The sequence below is a fragment of the Bos javanicus genome, chromosome 14, assembly GCF_032452875.1.
Source record: "Bos javanicus breed banteng chromosome 14, ARS-OSU_banteng_1.0, whole genome shotgun sequence".
In the NCBI taxonomy this organism is placed as follows: domain Eukaryota; kingdom Metazoa; phylum Chordata; class Mammalia; order Artiodactyla; family Bovidae; genus Bos; species Bos javanicus.
In genome coordinates, this window is record NC_083881.1 from 57,793,531 (window position 1) to 57,814,124 (window position 20,594).

General features: G+C 39.9%; 1 long non-coding RNA gene across 1 annotated transcript in view; it reads right to left on the minus strand.

The window, feature by feature from the left end:
* LOC133260232 (uncharacterized) overlaps positions 1 to 19,330 on the minus strand; it is a 60,873-nt gene extending 41,543 nt beyond the window's left edge. The window contains exon 1 of the long non-coding RNA XR_009740696.1: positions 19,258 to 19,330. This is a non-coding gene — a long non-coding RNA (uncharacterized LOC133260232). The remainder of the gene's footprint in view (positions 1 to 19,257) is intronic.
* Positions 19,331 to 20,594: the final 1,264 nt, after the last annotated feature.

A 20,594-nucleotide genomic window follows, 5' to 3' on the forward strand; every position in this document is an offset into this window, starting at 1 on the left:
AAATATCCTTTGACTGAAGATTCCCTGAAACATGGAATCTTTTCATATGGGGCTGATAGCATTAAGTTATTCTCTAATTTGAAGAAGTGGCAAGCCCAGGCTGATTCCTGTTCACTATTCTTTGTTGTAATTTATTCACTAAGTTGTGTCTGACTCTGATCCCATGGTCTATAGTCTGCCAGGCTCTTCTGTCCATGGGATTTCCCAGGCAGGGATACTGGAGTGCTTGCCATTTCCTTCCCCAGGGGATCTTCCTGACCCAAGGATTGAGCCCACATCTCCTGCAACTCCTGCAACTCCTGCACTGGCAGGCAGATTCTTTACCACTGAACCACCAGGGCTTCCTCACTATTCTTTGGTGTCTATTTAATTCCCAGTTCCTGAGTAAACATCCCCAAAATCTTCCCAGATTCATATAATCAGCCTTCTGTTTTCAAGCTCCACATCTGAAAAATATCTCATAGAGGATTCCAGTTCCTTGGCCACACTCCCAATCTCTGAGATTGTCTTCACAACATTCACTGACTCTGAAGGTTTGCTTCTCTTTTGAATGCTCTGTGGAAAGTTGTATTTCACTCATCTGTGCTCAATCCTAGTCCTGCTCTCTCCATGATGCTGGAACTGCCCACAAGTGAACAGGAATGTCCATTGCTCCTTGACCTCACAGGTGAACAGCATATTTAAATACCCACCATTGCCTAAACAGCTAACAATTAACACAGCAAATGCCAGGCTGAATTTTCATTTTTACTGTCTTGCGCACCATCTGATATAAGCTGGGAGTTTAGATAAAATTATTCCAGTAAAATGCAGATGAATCAGAAGTTGTTTTTCAGTTTTGTCAATGCAACTTTATCGTGAATTATCAGCATATCTCAGAGATATGGCGAGTTCAGTTCCAGACCACCACAATAAAACAAATACCACAGTAAGACGTTCTATTTGAGTTTTCTGGCTTCTTGGTGCAATACAAGTTATGTTTGCACTATACTGTGGCCTATTAATCCAGTAGCATTATGACTCAGAAAAGCATACAGTGATTAAATGTACATACATTAATTAAAAATACTTTATTGTTAGAAAATGCTAACCTTCATCTGACAATGCAGAGTTACCACAAACTTTCAGTTGGTTAAAAAACAAAAATACAGTGTCTGCAAAGCATGAAAAAACCAGGTAATGTTTTAAATGATTATACTACTCCACAAAAAACTTGTCCTACTTTGGTATAACTATCATTCTCTTTATTATCCCATCTTCCTCTGAGCCCTCTGACTACTCCCTTAAGTGTGGTGTCCTGGGGCCGGGTGGGAGAGCAGAGAAATGGTTCTGTTAGGGGAAGCATACTGATTGAAACTGCCCACCCTGACCAGGCACCATAGTAACCATTTGCATGAGTTGTTTATGACTGGAGGTCCTGCTATGGAACACGGAACTAATAAGCCACCACCAACTGGAAGAATTCAGGAAAGGTCAAAAGGAGACACCACAAGTCCGACCACCTCCCAGAATCCCTCTCTCTGGCATCCATCTTGGCTGAACAAGGCATGCACCACCAGGAAGGACTCTTGAGTCAGAATGACTGGCTAAGGACAACCCGGAAACTAATCCCATCACCATAAAACCCGAGACTGCAAGCCATGTGTCAGAGCTGTTCTCCTGGGTTCCCTTACCCTACTGTTCTCCACCTGGTGCCCTTTCCCAATAAAATCTCTTGCTTTGTCAGCAGATGTGTCTCCTCAGACAATTCATTTCCGAGTGTTAGACAAGAGCCCAGGTTCGGGCCCTGGAAGGGGTCCCCTTTCCTACAACAATTCTGGCGTTAAGTGGGAATTGCATAGTAACAGGGAAAGGCTGAGTCCAGGACCAGACATTTAGTTGCACACAGTAATGACTAAAGCTACCTGAGCTGTGTAATCAGAGAGCAAGCTGAGAGAGGCCAGAGAAAGTCCCAACCCCAAAAGGGCGATTTTCTGTCCAATCTCTACAGTCTAGAATACAGATGTCTAGGCCCTCATGTCAACCCTTCAGATTCTGTAACTCTGTAAAAGACGCTAGAAAAGGTTACTGGATTCTGATTCAAAAACAGAGTTAATCTATTCTCAGTATTATAATTGTCATTGCACTGTACATTGTATGCTCAATAAGACCAGGAACTGTTAAATAAATACATGTTTTACCTGCATTTATGCTTACTGAAACCATTTTATATACAGGAAAAATGGAAGCCTGCCCAAGACTGTGCAACAACTAAAGGTTAAGTTGGGATTCAAGTCTTGGGTCTCCAAATTCCATATTACTTTTCAGTGTGCCTGCCTCTTGCTGCTGTTGCCATAAATACAATCTACTTTTTCTGATTTGTCTTGGTTCAGGCTATTATAACAGAGTACCATAAACTGAGGGACTTATTAAAAAACCACAAATTTATTTCCCACAGTTCTGGAGTCTGGGAAGCCTAGACTTCAAGGTGATGGCAGATTCACTGTCTGGTGAGAACACACCCTCTGGTTCACAGACAGCAGTCTTCTTGCTGTGTCCTCATATAGGGGAAGGACGTGGGAGCTCTCTAAGGTCTCTTTTATAGGAGCACTAATCCCATCATGAGGGCTCCACCTTCATGACCAACCTTTTGGCACCAGGGACCAGTTTCATGGAAGACAATTTTTCCATGGACTGGGATGGGGGCGTGGCTTCAGGATGATTCAAGAATATTACATTTACTGTGCACTTTATCTCTATTTTTTTTTTTAAACTTTACAATATTGTATTAGTTTTGCCAAATATCGAAATGAAACCACCACAGGTATACATGTGTTCCCCATCCTGAACCCTCCTCCCTCCTGCCTCCCCATACCATCCCTCTGGGTCATCCCAGTGCACCAGCCCCAAGCATCCAGTATCGTGCATTGAACCTGGACTGGCAACTCATTTCATACATGATATTATACATGTTTCAATGCCATTCTCCCAAATCTTCCCACCCTCTCCCTCTCCCACAGAGTCCATAAGACTGTTCTATACATCAGTGTCTCTTTTGCTGTCTTGTACACAGGGTTATTGTTTACACTGTGATATATAATGAAATAATTATATATATATATATATATATATATATATATATATATATATAAAATGAAATAACTTATCATAATGCAGAATCAGTGGGAGCCCTGAGCTCAATCTCCTGCTGAGATTGAGGCCTGGGAGGTTGAGGACCCCTGACCTAACCACCTTCCAAAGGTTCTACTTCCAAATGCAGTCTTATGAGGAATTAGATTTCAAAATATTTTGGGCAGTGGGAGAAGACACAAAATTCAATCCCTAGGCAGGGCATTAAAGTTGAACAATTCAGCATAGGGCTTAGCTCAACTCCGAACGTAGTTGGCAGAGACCTACCAAGACAGGAGACAAAGGACATTATCTCTGCAACTCATCCCCTATGTCATTCTGCAGTCGGGAAATGGGTGCTACATGAAAAATTACCCCAGAGCTCCCCTCCTGGTAGGTTGCTAACATTTCTCCACACTCATGCCATTCTAACAGAGTTCACACAAAACACTGGGACAAAAGGTTCTAAAGCTCTAACTAAGGTTTGTGGATGTTGTTGCTACTACGCCTGTATATCTATGTTAGGCGTGATAAAGATATGTGTCTTTTCTTTTTCAGCCTAAACTTACATTTGTAAAACCATGACAAACCACCACAAAGAAATGAAATTGAAGGTAGAATTTTGTAGGATCTCCTTCAGAGTTCTGCAGCTTGGATTAGGATTATTTGTTTGCTTAAATTAGAAGTCTGTATCTAAGCAGTCACTAAGAAACGGGGCTCAGCTGCTTTTAGAGTGGCCATTTTCAGATTTCAAGGACCCTTAAATACATGGAACAGCCTAAGCAGAGAAGAATGCACGCCCAGCACCACTCCAACCCACTGACGGATATCATATGAATTGGAAGGTGATCAGGACTTTTTCCTCCTACCACTAATGGGATAAATGCATACGCTGAATTTCCAGGAGAGACGAAAGAATGCACAGCAGGAGAAACATCTGAACACTCCTGCCCCAAATTTATGCCGCCCCTAACTGTCTATTCATCTGCTTCTGAAATGAGTATGTCAAGACAAACAAGCCAATCTTTCTTGGAAACTGCATCAGCCGCCAGAGCACCATAAGTGCACCGTAGTCCAAGCTGTTCAGCTTGACCATGAAACACCTGACCTCTGTCAGTCTCTCTTCCATGAGTGATCACATTTTCTTCATCTGGTAAATCAGAAAATTCTTCTCTATAAAGACAGGATGATGGATTCATAATCTACTACCTGCCAAAGGATCATCAGTTTCTCTAGGGAAAATATCCAGAACCTTTATGAATAGTAGTGGACAGAAATGTGCCCTCCTACCGTTTTCTTTTTTTGGCCAATTGGCAGTTACTGAAAGACTAAGGGCATCAGAAAACACTGCTCCAAAGCCTCAGTATTCCAAAAATGTGCAATCATGGCACAGAATATTTCATTTGGTCTTTGGTGTGAATATAAATTCTCTCCCTTATCCTCTTAGAAAAATCCTATGCAGGGTGAATCCTTTGTCTTTAAAAATAGGACACCCCCAAACACTCCTAAGCCACAAGCAGTAATTTAGGAAGTGTTTTTAGAAACACACAAAAAGGCCAAAGCCACCATGGCAAAGAAACTTTTTAATAGATTGAGGGTGTTTATTAAACCTCTCATTAGATTCCCACGGGCATAAAACGCCTCTGAAGAATAAGTTGAAGACAGGGGTATGTCCCATGACCACTGGATGACCTCCCCTGCTTTACGGCTCCGATGCTCTGCTCTGTTGGCAAGACACACAATGTGGAAGGGTCCTGGCATTTAAACAGAGGCCGTTTGAACACTCTCTACATGTGACCCCAGAGCTGGAGACTCCGTGAGACACATGTCCTCACTCAACTCATGTTTAAATCTGGACCTTGTTTCTTTCTTTAAGACAGGCTATTTTAAAACTAGTTTTAGGTTTATAGGAAAATTGAGCAGAAGGTATGGGGATTTCTCCTATACCTCTTGCCCTTGCACATGCTTAGCCCCTCTGTCTACATTCAGCAACAAAGTGGTACGTGTGTTACAAGCAATAAAGCTGCACTGACACATCATTACAATCCGAGGTCTATAGATTTATTACAGTTCAATCTTGCTATTGTTTCATCTACGGGTTTTGACAGAGGCATAATCATATACATCTACCATTTATAGCAGCACACAGAATGGTTTCACTTCCCTAAAAATCTTCTATGTTCCATCTAGCCATCCCTCCTCAAACCCACCCCTACCCTCAACCCTGATGATCATTGATCTTTTTACTGTCTGCACAGTGTTGCCTTTTGAAACACATCATATAGTTGGAACCATTCTATATGGAAGCTTTTTTCAGATTGGCTTCTCTTGTTTGGTAATATGCATTTGAGGTTCTTCTAAATCTTTCCATGACTTGATAGCAAATCTCTTTCATATGGAGTAACATTTCATTATCTGGATGTACCACAGTTTATTTATCCATTCACTTACTCAGGGAATCGTGGTTGCTTCCAAGTTTCGGAAATTATGTAGAATTCTACTATAAACATTTATGTGCAGGTTTCCCTGTGACATAAGTTTTCAACTCATTTGGATAAATACAAAAGAATACAATTGCTAGATCACATGGTAAGAGTATGCTTTGTAAGAAACCACCAAACTGTCTTCCAAAGTGGCCCTTATTTTTTTTTTTTTTTAAACCCAGAAGAAATTGTCTTGGGGCTCCAAATTTCTCATGTTCATGGCACCATCATCTTCATAAGATGCCTCTGGATAGAGGCAGCCCTGGGGCTGAGAAAACTGGGTCTCCTTTCTTACTTCTCAGATCTCCGGGCAGGGCTCCTGGAAAAAGATTCTGGCACTGAGCAGTATACACTTACCAGGTGTCAAAAGTCCTATCCATGGACATCCCTGGTGGTCCAGCAGTTGAGAATCCACCTTCCAGTGCTGGGGGTGTAGATTTGATCCCTGGTCAGGGAACTTAGTTCCCACATGCCTCGGGGCACCTAAGCCCGCATATTGCAACTACTGAGCTTGTACACCGCAAGGAAGACCCGACACAGCCAAAAATAAAATTTTTTTTTAAAAGACCCTATCCAGAATCCTTCTCACATCTGTTTCATGTCAGGAGGAGACTGCACCCCAATCACAGTTTAGTCAGTGTAATTTTATTGGCAGCAGTTCCTCCCCAAACGAAAGCCAAACTTAAGGATTACAAATCACAAAAGTTTTTCAACAATTTGCATGTTGGGCTGTCAGGTTGCTCACCCTTAGTACTTGGTCATTTTCCATCCAGCTCTAGGATTTTCTCAGGTTGAGAAATACTTCTTTGTCATCAGTTAGGCTGACGGGTCTGGAGCAGGACAAAAATCTCTAGAGATTCAAATGTCCACATGTTCAAGAATTCCTAATTGGACTCCCCTGGTGGTCCAGTGATTAAGAATCCACCTGCCGATGCAAGGGACACGGGTTCAATCCACGGTCCGGGAAGATCTCACATCCCCCAGGGCAACTAAGCTCAAGTGCTGCAGCAACTGAGCTTGCACACCTGAGAGCCTGTGCTCTGCAACGAGAGAAGCCACTGCAATGAGAAGCCTGCCCACTGCAGCTAGAGAACAGCCCTCCCACCTCATCTAGAGAAAGCCCATGTGCAGCAATGGAGACCCAGCGCAGCCATAAATGAATGACTGAATAAATAAACAAAAAACAGAAGTGAAAGGGGTCTAGTTCTCAGGTACAACAAGGGAAGCCATAGTCAGGCGGGTCACTGCCCATAACCTTGGGCAGGGCCGGCTCAGTGGGCACCCTGGCTCATGCCCACACACAAAAAAAAGAATTCTGAATGAGTGAAGGGACAGACAGGGTCACTTTCCACTGCCATCCATGGCACACATCCCTCTCCTGGAGAGATTCAGATATACACACATCCTCTTATGGACCTGGGCAGGCCCCACTGAGACTGTGGGTCTCACAATCAATGACAAAATGATAAATCACTGCCACTCATACCTGCTCAGGATTCTCTTAAGGACACATCCTTGCCAGAAAATATCAACATGTCAATCCCCACAGTCCAAAGAAATACAGAAGTAAACCTGGGACATCAAAATAATGAAACACATGGATCTTAATATCCTCAACATAACTGGCTGGCCTTTGATTAGCAACTTATAAAACAGGATCTAACTATGAATGTTGGGATTAGTAAATTTGAAATTCTTTGGCTGACTTTGAAGAAAATGTAAGGTATACTTGTATTTGAGGACTACGATCTTGAGAACTTGTTGATATAAGTATTAAAAAAAACAAAAACAAAAAAAAACCTGTGCTGTGAACTGCATTTCTGAATAACAGAAGTGAAAAGAGGTTAGTTCTTGGTTAATAAGATGCAGAAGAGAAGGTTAGACTGCACGGTCATACTAATTATACAGGAGGATTCAGAAATGGATCCTATGCAAATCTTTGAGCTGAGGACGGCAGCCTAGAGCAATAGAGGAAATCAGGATCACATGTGGATCAGAAGGGACAATGGGAAACAGGGATATTGGAATCCAAAGAGTTGTGTATAAAGAGGCTGCTGCACAGCCTTGACTTTCAGAGACAAACACCATCAACCTGTAGCAACAGGACAGGGAGGCAGAGAAGGGAATAACTATCCCAAACTCCTCCTCTCCCCTCCTCCGGTAGCCTGCCTCTGTCTCTTTCTGGTAGAACCCTAAAAGGGAGACGGAACAAGGGTAGCCTATGATGCAGAAATTAGCCAGAAGGAGCAATTGTCTTAGCTAAGTTTAAATCTACACAAACTCTGTTTCTTATTAGCATGATTAAAGCTCTTCTCTTTAATATCCAGCTGCTTAACTAACCTTTTGGTTTAATCACAAAGGAATGTAACTCTTAACAGTAAAGCTTTCGGTGACCACAAACTTTATGCAACATTTGTTACAGGAAATCATATTCATTCACTTAAATAAAAAATGTTTGTCATCAGAAGATAAATTTATACACTTAAGTTATGGATGTGTTCACCAACATCAACCTTATAATCCATCCAGCCACCTGTAAATGAACTCATCCTTCTTGTGTTCATGAAATGCATCATATGGATTTTCTTTTAAGCAGGGAGCATTTTGGCTACCTTCCTTTTATAGCTGTAGAAAGAAAAGTAATCTCATTCCTTACATATTCATCTAAATATATCACAAAGTTACTTTGCTTTTTTTTAAATAACATAAATCTGTTACCTCCTGTTTGGAGAACTTCTCTGTTCTTTGATATTTACTTAAGTCATGGTTAAACTTCTTAGACCTTCAAACATAGAGGAAAATTCTGAATTATCAGGATTTTATATAATAAATTGTCTTTTACTTATAATCACCCCCCAAAAAGTGACCCTGGACCTCTGCAGGATACTCAAAGCAATTACCTGAAATTAGGGAAATAAGAAAATATGTATGTATGTATGTATGTATGTATGTGTCTCTTCAAAACTAATCTGCCTATAGGCAATGTCAATGAAAGGATGGGGTACAGATCTGAAATGTTCAGGGCCCCCTGTTTTCCTTATGCTTAACTCTGCTGACATATGTAAGATCTGTGATAACAGGACTATGGGAAATTGACTTAGTAGCACTCCTTCACACGCACTCACCGAAGACAATAATACAGGAACACAGTAAAGTACATTTGCCTCTGACACAGGCACAACAAAGCAAACAAATTTTATTGCAATCAAACATCATTTTTATGCTTCTTGTTTTAAAATGCAAATTCTATGCAGCTTTCTTTGTAAATTTATATGTCCACCAAATATTTTTTTAAATGAATTTATTGTCCACATAGTATACATAGTATGGCTCAGCAAGTAGTTATGGGTCAGTTCTAGAACCTTTTCTGTAAGATCCCACTCTGTGCTTATTGATCCCATTTTCCAAGGTCTTCCTCTCAATCCAAGCCCTGTACTCGGCAGATTTTAGAAGAGATCTGGTGGTGGTGATGTTTATCAATGCACGTCTGCTAAGTCACCAGGCTCCTCTGTCTGTGGAATTCTCCAGGCAAGAATACTAGAGTGGGTTGTCATGCCCTCCAGGGATCTTCCTGACCCAGGGATCCAACCCGCACCTCTTACGTCTTCTACATTGGCAGGCAGGTTCTTTTACTACCAGTGCCATTAGCAATACATTTGCTCAAGGTCAGATGTTATTCCTTATTTTCCTTTCTTGCCTGGAGGATCCCATGGACGGAGCAGCCTGGTGGGCTGCAGTTCATGGGGTCGCGAAGAGTCAGACATGACTGAGCGTCTTCACTTTCACTTTTCACTTTCATGCATTGGAGAAGGAAATGGCAACCCACTCCAGTGTTCTTGCCTGGAGAATCCCAGGGATGGCGGAGCCTGGTGGGCTGCCATCTATGGGGTCGCACAGAGTCAGACACGAGTGACGCGACTTACACTTTACACTTAACCTCACCTTGATCTGATCCTGTACAACCTGCCCTGACCCTTTCTAGGTAGTTGATGTTAAACACTAGTATACATCCTTCCACACCTTTCCCCATAATCATAAAATTACACACACACTCACAAACACAAGTACCTAGGTTTGAGGGACTATCTGACACAACAGATTTTCACCTTAGTCTCTACATCTACCATTTCACACTTACACATGTAAATCTCACCAAGAAAGTTGACATAGATTTACTCATTCTTTAGTCATACATACATATTTGATACTTTAATGCTAAGTTCAACCTCATCCACTATCACCACTCCCTCATTCTTTTTGGCCTTTGGTCTCTCTTATCCATCCTTCTATTTCCAAACTATCATTTCAAGGGACTTCCCTGGTGGCTCAGAAGGTAAAGCATCTGCCTACAATGCAGGGGACCCAGGTTTGATCCCTGGGTTGGGAAGATCCTCTGGAGAAGGAAATGGCAACCCACTCTTGGAAAATCCCATGGACCGAGGAGCATGGTAGGCTATAGTCCATGGGGTTGCAAAGAGTTGGACACAACTGAGCAACTTCACTTTCACTTTTCATCATTTCAAGTGTGTTTCATCAAACTGAATGCATCTGCTTTCCTTTTTTAAGAATCCAGTCTCTCAACATCTATCTTTCAATAAGAGAATTTGCCAAGTCATACTGAATGCAACAATTTACATACTTTATTTTACTCCTTACATCTCACTTGGTTTGTTCATTTTTACTTTGTTTTTGCTTACTCATTCTTTCTTCTTGCTTTGGCTGTTTTGCTAGTTATTCCCTTTTTCCCCCTGTATTTAATTTGAAATTCGGTACTTTTCCACTCTGTCAGTGTTTACCTTCTTTTTTCCAGCACTCATAATCAAGCTCTTATTTACCTCTTTTTGTATGAAACCAAAATAACAACTATTTCTCCCAACTGAGATGAGCTATTTCCCATTGTTTTCTTTCCCTTCCCCAAGGAGACCACTAAAAGGCTTTTCTTTCTCCACTGCTTGGTGCTGAGTTCTGTAGAATGCTTCACTATTCTTTATTCCCCCAACTTCAACACCTAAATCCTTTTTTAGGTAAACATTTAGTAACCTGCCGCCTCCCTTTCCATATGTCCCTTTTGCTTTGACAATTTATATTCAGCACTTAAATTGTACATTTCTTGTTACAGTATCATTAGCCATTTGCATGTACTTAATGTGATTTGCATAAATTTACATCTGCTCTCACACATGTTTAATACTATTTGCATATATTTACATCTGTTTATATATGCATGCTTGCCATTCCTTTTCTTCACCTACATTAAGGTTTCTTTCTTTCTCTCTTTCTTCTTTCTTTCTTTTTTACAGTATCTGCCCCATTTAGAGTGTATACCTGATAGTTTCTCAGAATCCTCACAGATCTACAAATATTTCCTATACCTTAGCAAATGAATTATATCAACAGCCTCAGCTTGCAGAACTTTCCTCCCAGTTCAGTTCAGTCACTCAAATGTGTCTGGCTCTTTGTGACCCAATACTTCCTCCCAGTAGTCTATAGCAATTAGTCCACCATCTTGCCTTAGAATTCCAATATTATATTTCTTCCTTTGTAAAAACTCTGTTTTTTTCCAATCTAGTAACCTGCAAGATTTTCTGTTTGCATCTTCCACCTTATCAAGGCCTTTCCCTGGTAGCTCAGCTAGTAAAGAATCCACCTGCAATGCAGGAGACCCCAGTTCAATTCCTGAGTCAGGAATATCCCCTGGAGAAAGGATAGGCTACCTGCTCCAGTATTCTTGGGCTTCCCTAGTGGCTCGGATGGTAAAGAATCTGCCCACAATGTGGGAGATCTGAGTTCAATTCCTGGGTTGGGAAGATCCCCTAGAGGAGGGCATGGAATACATTGTCAAAAATTTTCTAAGTCTATTCTTCATATTTTCAGCCTTTTTCGATTGTCTTATACATTTTCCTGAATTTCTTTTAAGACCTTGCTAAACTAAAAAAGTTTCCATTTAAAATTATGTTTTACTTAACCCCACCCTCTTTCAGCATGTTACCACATTCTATTTTCTTCTTCCTACACTTTTTAAATGAGACCAGGTGGCTCAGTGATAAAGAATCTGCCTCCCAATGAAGGAGATGCAACTGACCAGGGGTTGATCTCTGGGTTGGGAAGATCCCTGGAGAAGGAAATGGCAACTCACTCCAGTATTCTTGCCTGGAAAATCTCATGAACAGAGGAGCCTGGCAGACTAGAGTCCATGGGGTCATAAAGAGTCAGACACAACTGAGTTACATGCACAGGCAGGGAGGCAATGAATTTTTACACACTCATTCACTCTCCAATACATGCTTGGTGCATTCTGTGTCATGGGCATTTTTAGATGTTGGGGATGCAATAATACATTTTAAAAAGACAAAAATGCTTGCTGTTACTGAACTTGTTTTCATTTTTCATTCTTTCTTCTACCCACTGAAATCAACCCCTCGCATCCCCTCTGTCCCTGCCCTGTCCAAGGCTGCTCTAGCAAAGATCAGGAATGAACTCCCAAACCTCAGTGATCTACAACATTTGACACTTTTCTCAACGTCTTCTTGACTGTGATAATGAGATTGTATCTATTAGAATAACAGTCATTACAAATAAAGAATTCAACTAAAATTGGCCTAAACAGTAATGTACAAGGTATTATTATTGGAATTTTCAGTTATGGAAGGTGTCAGGGCTGATTTGATTAGGCAGCTCACCAAGAACTTGGTTTCTTTCCTTGGATTCTGGTTCTCCAATGTCAGTTTTATTCTAGGTCATAACAGTTCCAATTTTCACATTAATAGCCCATACCTATTAATCAGAAGGAGGAGCTTGCCTTTTAGGAGCTTTTTCATTTCCAAAAAAAAAACCTCCAGCAAACATCGCATCATGTCTAATTAAATTTAACTGGGTCTCTTCCCCTTTCCTAAACTAATTATTCTCACCCTAGAAATGTTCTGATTGTCTTAGGATTGGGTTATTTGAACCTATCATTGTGGCAGTGGTATAGGATTACTCTGAATAGCTGTATAAACCAGGGCTCACCCCTAGGGCTGAGTCTGAGTCAGCTTTTGAGGACACACATCAGCAGCATAATGGAAAGATGTGTGGATACCCAAGCAAAAATCTGGGTACTGTGAGGAAGGGAAAAGCGGGGGAACTATTGCTCAGTTGACCATAGACAAATGCCAATCAGTTTCCCCCTAGACCATCAATTAAACTTTGTGGCTTTCTAGAATTTCATCTACAGCAATTTGGGGTATTTTCATCTACTTCATGACTTTAACTACCAACTCTATGATAGGCACTCTCAAATTTATGTCTGAAATCTCAGCTTCTTTCCTGGAATCTAATTTGTATTTCCAGCTACAAGCCAACTGTCTTGGCTCATTAGTATTTCAAACTTAACCTGTCCAATACTTGCACAGACATCCTAGTAATCCAAAAGAGAAATCTGACAATAATCTTTGACAATCATCACTTTTTCTTATTAATACTTTCTCCAATATCAGGGAGCTTCTTGCACCAAATATCTGGACCTTCTTTACCAATGTGGACCTTGTTTAGGTGAATATTACAGTCACTTAACACACCTGAGAGTTTTGTCGAGGAGAAGATCAACATTTAAACTTTGCTGCTGACTACATGCTTTATCATAAAGCTCTGTGCACTTTTACAACATCAAGTCAATGTGGTAAACCAGCCTGTTTAGTCACTTAGTTGTGCCCAACTCTCTTGCAACCCCATGGGCTGTAACTTGCCAGGCTCCTTGTCCATGGGATGTCCCAGGCAAGAATACCAGAGTGGGTTGCCATTTCCTTCTCCAGGGGATCTTCCCGACCCAAGGTTCGAACCCACCTCTCCTGCATTGGCAGGTGGATTCTTTAACACTGAGCCACCAGGGAAGTGCAGTAATCCAGCTTAGTCACATGGGAAGGTTCCTGTCATTACCTTTTGTTCTTAGACTTTCCTTGGAATCTTGACCAGAACTAAGGAATGAAAATACCTTGTTTTTTCATGTCTCTGTAGCACTGCCTGTTCCCCTTGGCTGGAATTTTCTTTCTTCCTTGGGCTCCGGCATGACATATTCTTGAGCTCACCCTGAAACCTCTGACAGAGTTACTGGCTCTATCTTTCCAAATCCCTTACACAGACTTAATCGTCTAGTATAGACAGTCTACTATTGTCAAGACACATTGTATCACTGTATCATAATTATTCAGCTTTATATCTATCTCCACAGCAGATAGCCATGCCTTTGCTAGGTATGTAAAGATGTGAAAAATGTGTGTAAGAATGGAAAGAGAGAGGGCAGTGGGAATGTGCTGGGGTAATAAACAATCATCTATATAGTGGACTTAGAGAATTGTTTTCACTTTTTAGTAGATAGATTTTATATGAACAGAAGGAAATCATTTGAGGATGAAAACAAGGATCTGAATCTACATTCTTCTACTAATTACAATAAGAACTAGAGTCTTTTGTAATAAGAACTTTTCTCTCCATGTCCAACATCAATAATTTGCAAATGTGGATAATTCTAATCAGCCAAAAACTTTTAGGCAGACTGTGGAGCATTATGGGATATGCAGTTCAGTGAAAATGTTATGACTCAAATGAAGCATGTTACATTGGAAATGTGTATCTGGTTTCACAGGCTGGAGTTCAGATCCGCATAAGGACTAACTGAGACACAAAAATCACAAGAGGAGAGTAGATATCTTTCTGCCCCATTTAACAAACACAACTTTTTTTCTCATTTCTTGAAGATGGAGCTCTTGTTTCACTTTCTTATTGCCTATCAATCAGCTGAAGAAGACATCTGCAATTGGGGTTCCTTCATAAGACATAAGCCCTGGCGGCGGCAGCCAGCACTCATCCGAAAGCTCCATCCTAAATTACCTTTGTCAGGCTGTATAGAAAGTAAAGGCACACTTCAGTCTCATGTGATTAAATCAGGGAATGTACCAACCCGCCAAAGAATGGCAAGTCCTTTCCATTTACATGCTCCATTAACTGCACTTCACCGGAAAAATAAATCTCAGGGCAATTCTTTACCTCTGCTCTTCTAATTGCTACTTACAAATTCTTTTCTCCCAATCATGCTATCTCTCATAAATCAGGAAGCCAAAGCATTTGTAACTGAGTCCCTGGCTCTAATTTAACACGATATGCCATGATTAATGCCAAAGGCAAATAATATACCAAGTTACCATGGGAACCAGGGCATGAAAAGGTAAAAGCCCTCCCTGACACAAGATGGGTGGGACTTCTGTGGATACCTGTGCCCCACCAACACCAGGGACCATGTCATTTTGGCAAAATACCTCAGACCCAGCCCATTCCCAATCCCAGAGATGTGTGGATCCATCCTTCCTCCCTTGAAATTTAACATGCAATTAGTCCGCACCTCCAAAGGAGACAAATTACTGGATCATCATTCAGATTAGATTCTTCATTGAACACTCACATTCAAAAGCCATGGCATATGACACAGGATTAAAAGACTTACAAAAGAGAGCACCTGAAGGTATCACCACCATTAAAACAGTATATTTCATTTTACAAAAACACTCACTCATTCCAAGGTTCTGTAAGCTGTATAGTAAGTATTTTTCTACCTTCCAATTCCTATATACATATAGAGGATACTTTCAAAGTGAGAGAAGGGGTTACATGGTTTAAAATCAATTAGAAATAAAAACCAAGTATCTCTAGAGTTACAAAATGGGAATAAATTATCTCACTTTCCAAAATATTTATTCATATAGGGCTTCAAGGCTTGTTTCTAGTGATGTAAAACTACATCATGAGCATTTATGTCTGTGCCCCCTACACACAAGGAAAGAGCACCCATATAACATTTCTTCATCAGCGTCCTTCACTTATATCTTTATTTACTCTGCTTTGGCCTCATGCAAACAGGGAATTTCAATTATAAGGAAAGGAATCATTGAATTTCCACCATAAGGAAAATATTTCTCTAGAGAAAGAAACAAAGAAAATGCAAGCCATGGTACTAACATGATAATATATAATTTCTCTGGGGAAAAGTCAATGCAAATGTATGTATGGTATTGAATGATGTCATTCATTTATTTTCTTGCAAATTTTTCTCCATTTTATTCAGAAAATGATTTAAACAACTGAGCTGAAGTAAACAACCACATTCGCTTTTGGTACAGTCCTGTAAGATTTAAAGTTGAAATTGGTGCGCAAATGCCATGTTGGTCACCAGAGTAGACAAATCTTTGCCATACATGTTGATTTCATTGAGGATGAAATTATTGCCAACAGCCTTGGGTTCATTAAATCCAGAACATATTTTATGGAGTATTTTGGCCATCCAATTTTAAAACCATGTGTATTTTATGGAAAATTTTAATTCAGAAGTGTTTGATTCCTTTTAAAATCATTAAGATTTAAGTGAATTTCTTGATGTTGACCAGTAAAGTCAGTTAAACCTACACTATAATATTGAGTTTGATGATTGGCAATGAATGAGAGGCCAATGTTAGAATTAGTGTTTTGTTGCAGGAGTGGGAGCAGTTGTCTACATGTATCAAGAAGCTAATCATGAAACTTTGAAGGATCAGAGTAGATGAGAGGGTACAGGTTTATTGCAGAGTCTTCAAATAATTCAGACAGCCATCTTGCTTTTTTAGTGGCTAAATAAATAATGTCTTTCACATAGATCTTTTCTTGGAGAAGGCAATGGCACCCTACTCCAGTACTCTTGCCTGGAAAATCCCATGGATGGAGGAGCCTGGGTAGTCCTGAGGGTCGGACACGACTGAGAGACTTCACTTTCACTTTTCACTTTCATGCACTGGAGAAGGAAATGGCAACCCACTCCAGTGTTCTTGCCTGGAGAATCCCAGGGACGGGGGAGCCTGGTGGGTTGCCATCTATGGGGTCGCACAGAGTCGGACACGACTGAAGTGACTTAGCAGTAGCAGCAGCAAGTATTAGGTGATCCAGTGAAGTGAAAGTCACTCAGTTGCTCAGTCTTGACTCCGTGACCTCATGGTCTATACAATCCACGGAATTCTCCAGGCCAGAATACTGGGGTGGGTAGCCTTTCCCTTCTCCAGGGGGTCTTCCTAACCCAGGGATCGAACCCAGGTCTCCTGCATTGCAGGCGGATTCTTTACCCACTGAGCCACAAGGAAAGCCCAAGAATACTGGAGTGGGTCACCTATCCCTTCTCCAGTGGATCTTCCCAACCCAGGAATCCAACTGGGGTCTCCTTCATTGCAGGCGGATTCTTTACCAACTGAGCTATGACGGAACCCTAGGTGATCCATAAGAAGAGAAAATGATATTATACTAGAATTAATTCTACTACTAATAAAATGTATTGAACGCTTTCCATATGCCAAACACCCTGCTAAAGATCATCCCCAAATCATCTCATTTGATCCTCAAAACAACTCTGTGAGGTAAATATAAGCCATACCTCATACCTTTGCCAAGGTCACATATATACTTTCTATTTATCCATTGTAAAGGCTTTCAGAAAAGAATGTAAGAGAGGAGACTTTATTAAGAGGCTATTGCTTCACATTTCCCCACCTCAAAGAACAGTCATCTTAGACAATACAGGAAGAAGGAAATGCTATCTATCTGGTTGAGCCAGGGTCAAGATCAGATAGTCTGGTAGTGTGTGTACTTGACAGCCATACAATTTAGGTTCCATACACCATACCAAGCTCAGTCTAGCTAAACAAAACATACAAGAGATAAGACTCTTGTTCACAGCAATGTTATATATTGTATTACCATTCACAACTGCTCCTCTGTGGGAGGATTACACAACCCCATCCTGTTGACAATAGGTTTAGACAATGTGACTTTCTTCGCACAATGAAATGTGAACAGAAGGTGACACATACCACTTCTCAGCAGAAGCTTTCAGATCCAGCCCATGAATCATGTTTCTATTTCTATTTCCCCCTCTGTTATAAGCCCAGCAACATCCCTGATAGGAACTTCTCTATCAGCCTCAGTTCAAGATTGAAGACAACAGATGGCAAAGCCCCAGCCAGCCATGGTGAACACATACATGTGAACGGGAAATCTACTTTCATGGTTTAAATCCCCTACATTTGGGAGGTCTTTTGTTACTACACATTAGCATTGTTACCCCTACAGATACAAACAATGTAACACAGTGATTAAGGGGATGAGATCAGCAAACCGCCTAGCCTCCAGTCACAATCCCATCACTATTATTTACGCTATTGAAATTCAGTTTCAACAATCTAACCTTTGAATAAGCCAAAGTGAACGTATAACAAATTAAATTTGGTCCCTTGAATACTCTCACTGATTCATATGGAAAAACAAGTAGGATAAATTACAATTGGCTTACATTAAGCAAAACACATTACAAAGTTCTTACCTCTTAAAATTTTTTTAAGGTTTTCCAATACACATGTCAATATTTAAATTGTATACTTATCTTTCTCCCTTTCCATTATTGAAAATATAAAACATTAAGATTTCTCTATTTCTAATCTCTATAGAGTCCCATGCTCAAAACAATGGTATACGGTTGTCTGATACGTCATTTTGGCATAGTTGATCATTCATTTCTTATCACTGTTTACCATACTTACAAGCTTTGATAAGGGAAAAAAGAGAGGATTTGTTCAGGTAGTTACACCTTACATGCTTTCAAAATGATTTGGAGGAGTTGCTTACAAAAATATAGATACTGCAACAGAACCAAAAAAATGAAAAATGAGTGCAAAGGAGAATAAAGGCAGGCCTATTAGATGGATTTGGTACATAAAATGGAATCCAACAGGAGCTTACGTGCTTATTTAAAAGCTCCGCAAATTCAGTTTTTGAGATTCCTGGTGTCCAAAGCAAAGAGAGAAGTATAATCCCTTATCAGATACATAATGATCCAAAAACCTTAAAAAGCAGTGACTCAAGAGAAGTACAACTTTTCACAACATGGAAATCTGCCAGGCATTTCCTTTGTGGGTCAACATCAAAAAGAAAATGTGAGATAGCATCCTTAACAGTGTCCTTATCAATATCCCTATAAGCAAACAGCAAAAATGTAAGAAATTTCCCACTCTGTATTCCATTAAGACTCGAATTTCATTCTTATGACTTAAGGAAATACCCAATTCAAGATGTTCTTCCAAGTTATTTATTTACACTAAATGTATATAGCCATTTAGACTATGTCAAGTTCTTTATATATAATATTCCATGTGGCATCTCTGAACCAAAAACAAAGTTAATGATGGAAACATTGGTCATTGTTTTAGATACTTTGTGGTGTGTGTGCTACAATGTACTTAGACCAAAATTTGGGAAAACATTCTGGTTTATCTGCAAAAGAATCTTGAACAAACAAGATCCAGATCTTTTCAATTCAAGATCATATTCTCCTAGTCATTCCAACAATCTTTACATCCCTTGCCATCAACTTTTTTTTTTTTTTCCATTGTCACCTCCAATTCCACAGTTATTTTTCATTTTGACTTTCTGAAACCTTTCTTCTTCCTTCTATAACTGACATCACTGGCTGGGTACCTCACTTAAGGTGACAATGACATAAAACTATCCAATGATTGTGACTCATTACAGATATCCTTTATTTGTGTTCATATAGAAACTATATAATAATATGGCCATTGGCGCTTCTCTATAGAGTGCCTTGCTCGCTATAGAATTTTCTCACCTTGCTTGTCTTCCAACATCAATTATTTTCAGAGTAAAGTTGGGCCTTGTGGAAGAGCATCAACAAAAGCAGCCTAGAAAAATGGGGAAAGGACAATTAACAAAAGGAACGGATTTGAGTACTTCTGAGATCTCAGACTCAAACTTGGAAAAGTGGTTTTCAGAAGCCATCGAATGATCTGATACGAAAAAAACTTCATTTAGATTTATAATTGGTTCTGCTATTCATTTCTAAATACATAAGGATTTGTAAAATATTTCATTTTAAATAATATTTAATATTAATATTTAATATTAATATCTCAAAATTTAATACTGAGACATGCTGTCCCTATGCTTAATTGTTTGACCCAGAGAAAGTTCATCTCCTTGTGCTTCCATTTCTTCATCTTTAAAATATAGATTATAATAAGTCCTATCTCATGGGGCTGTTCTGAGAGTTACATGGGTTAAAATTCCTAAACCAATTAGAGCCATGCTTGGCACACAGAGGACAATAAAGTGCCTGCTATAATTATTATTCTTTTAAAAAATAACTTCTAATGTTTTCAAAATGTTATTGTTCCCTATATTTTTCCTCATTAAATATTCAATGACATAAAATGATAGAAATGAGCACCATGAAAATGGAAACATATTTTTAATTTTTTAGATGAATGCCAAATTCTACCTCATTAGGAAGAAATGAAGCTACAAGTTTTCCTTCCCTTGCACACACAGTTTTAATCAGCAGACACCATGACATTTCAATCAGTGATAATTCAAGAAAGATTTGTTTTTGCTAACATCTCTTCACAAATTAGTGTTTTTTGTTAAAGGCCTAAATAAAGCCAACTCCAATTTTAGATGTGCTTTGATTCAAAGACTCTCGCTGTCTATTCAGCTTGTCTACAGGCCCTGTTCACCCATCCTTAGGTTGGCAGCAGGTTACAATGAAAAGAGCACTGGTCTGGAAATCAAAAACTTATCCTGAACTGTCTGTGTCACTTGCTGGTTCTTTATATTTAAACAAAGCATTCTGCCTAATTTGAACTTAGTCTCCTACAGGAGCTGAATGGAGATGGTCCTTTATTATTATGAAGTACCATGCGCTCGGTCATATCCGACTCTCTGTGACCCTGTGGACTATAGCCCGCCAGACTCCTCTGTTCATGGGATTCTCCCAGCAAGAATACTGGAGTAGGTTGCCATTTCCTCCTCCAGAGGATCTTCAGGAATCAAACCCACAGCTCCTGTATCTCCTGCATTGCAGGCAGATTCTCTATAAAATTCTGTAATTCTTAGAAGATTTTCATGGTATCTACATATGTTGGACAATGTGACATTAACTCCCCTGAA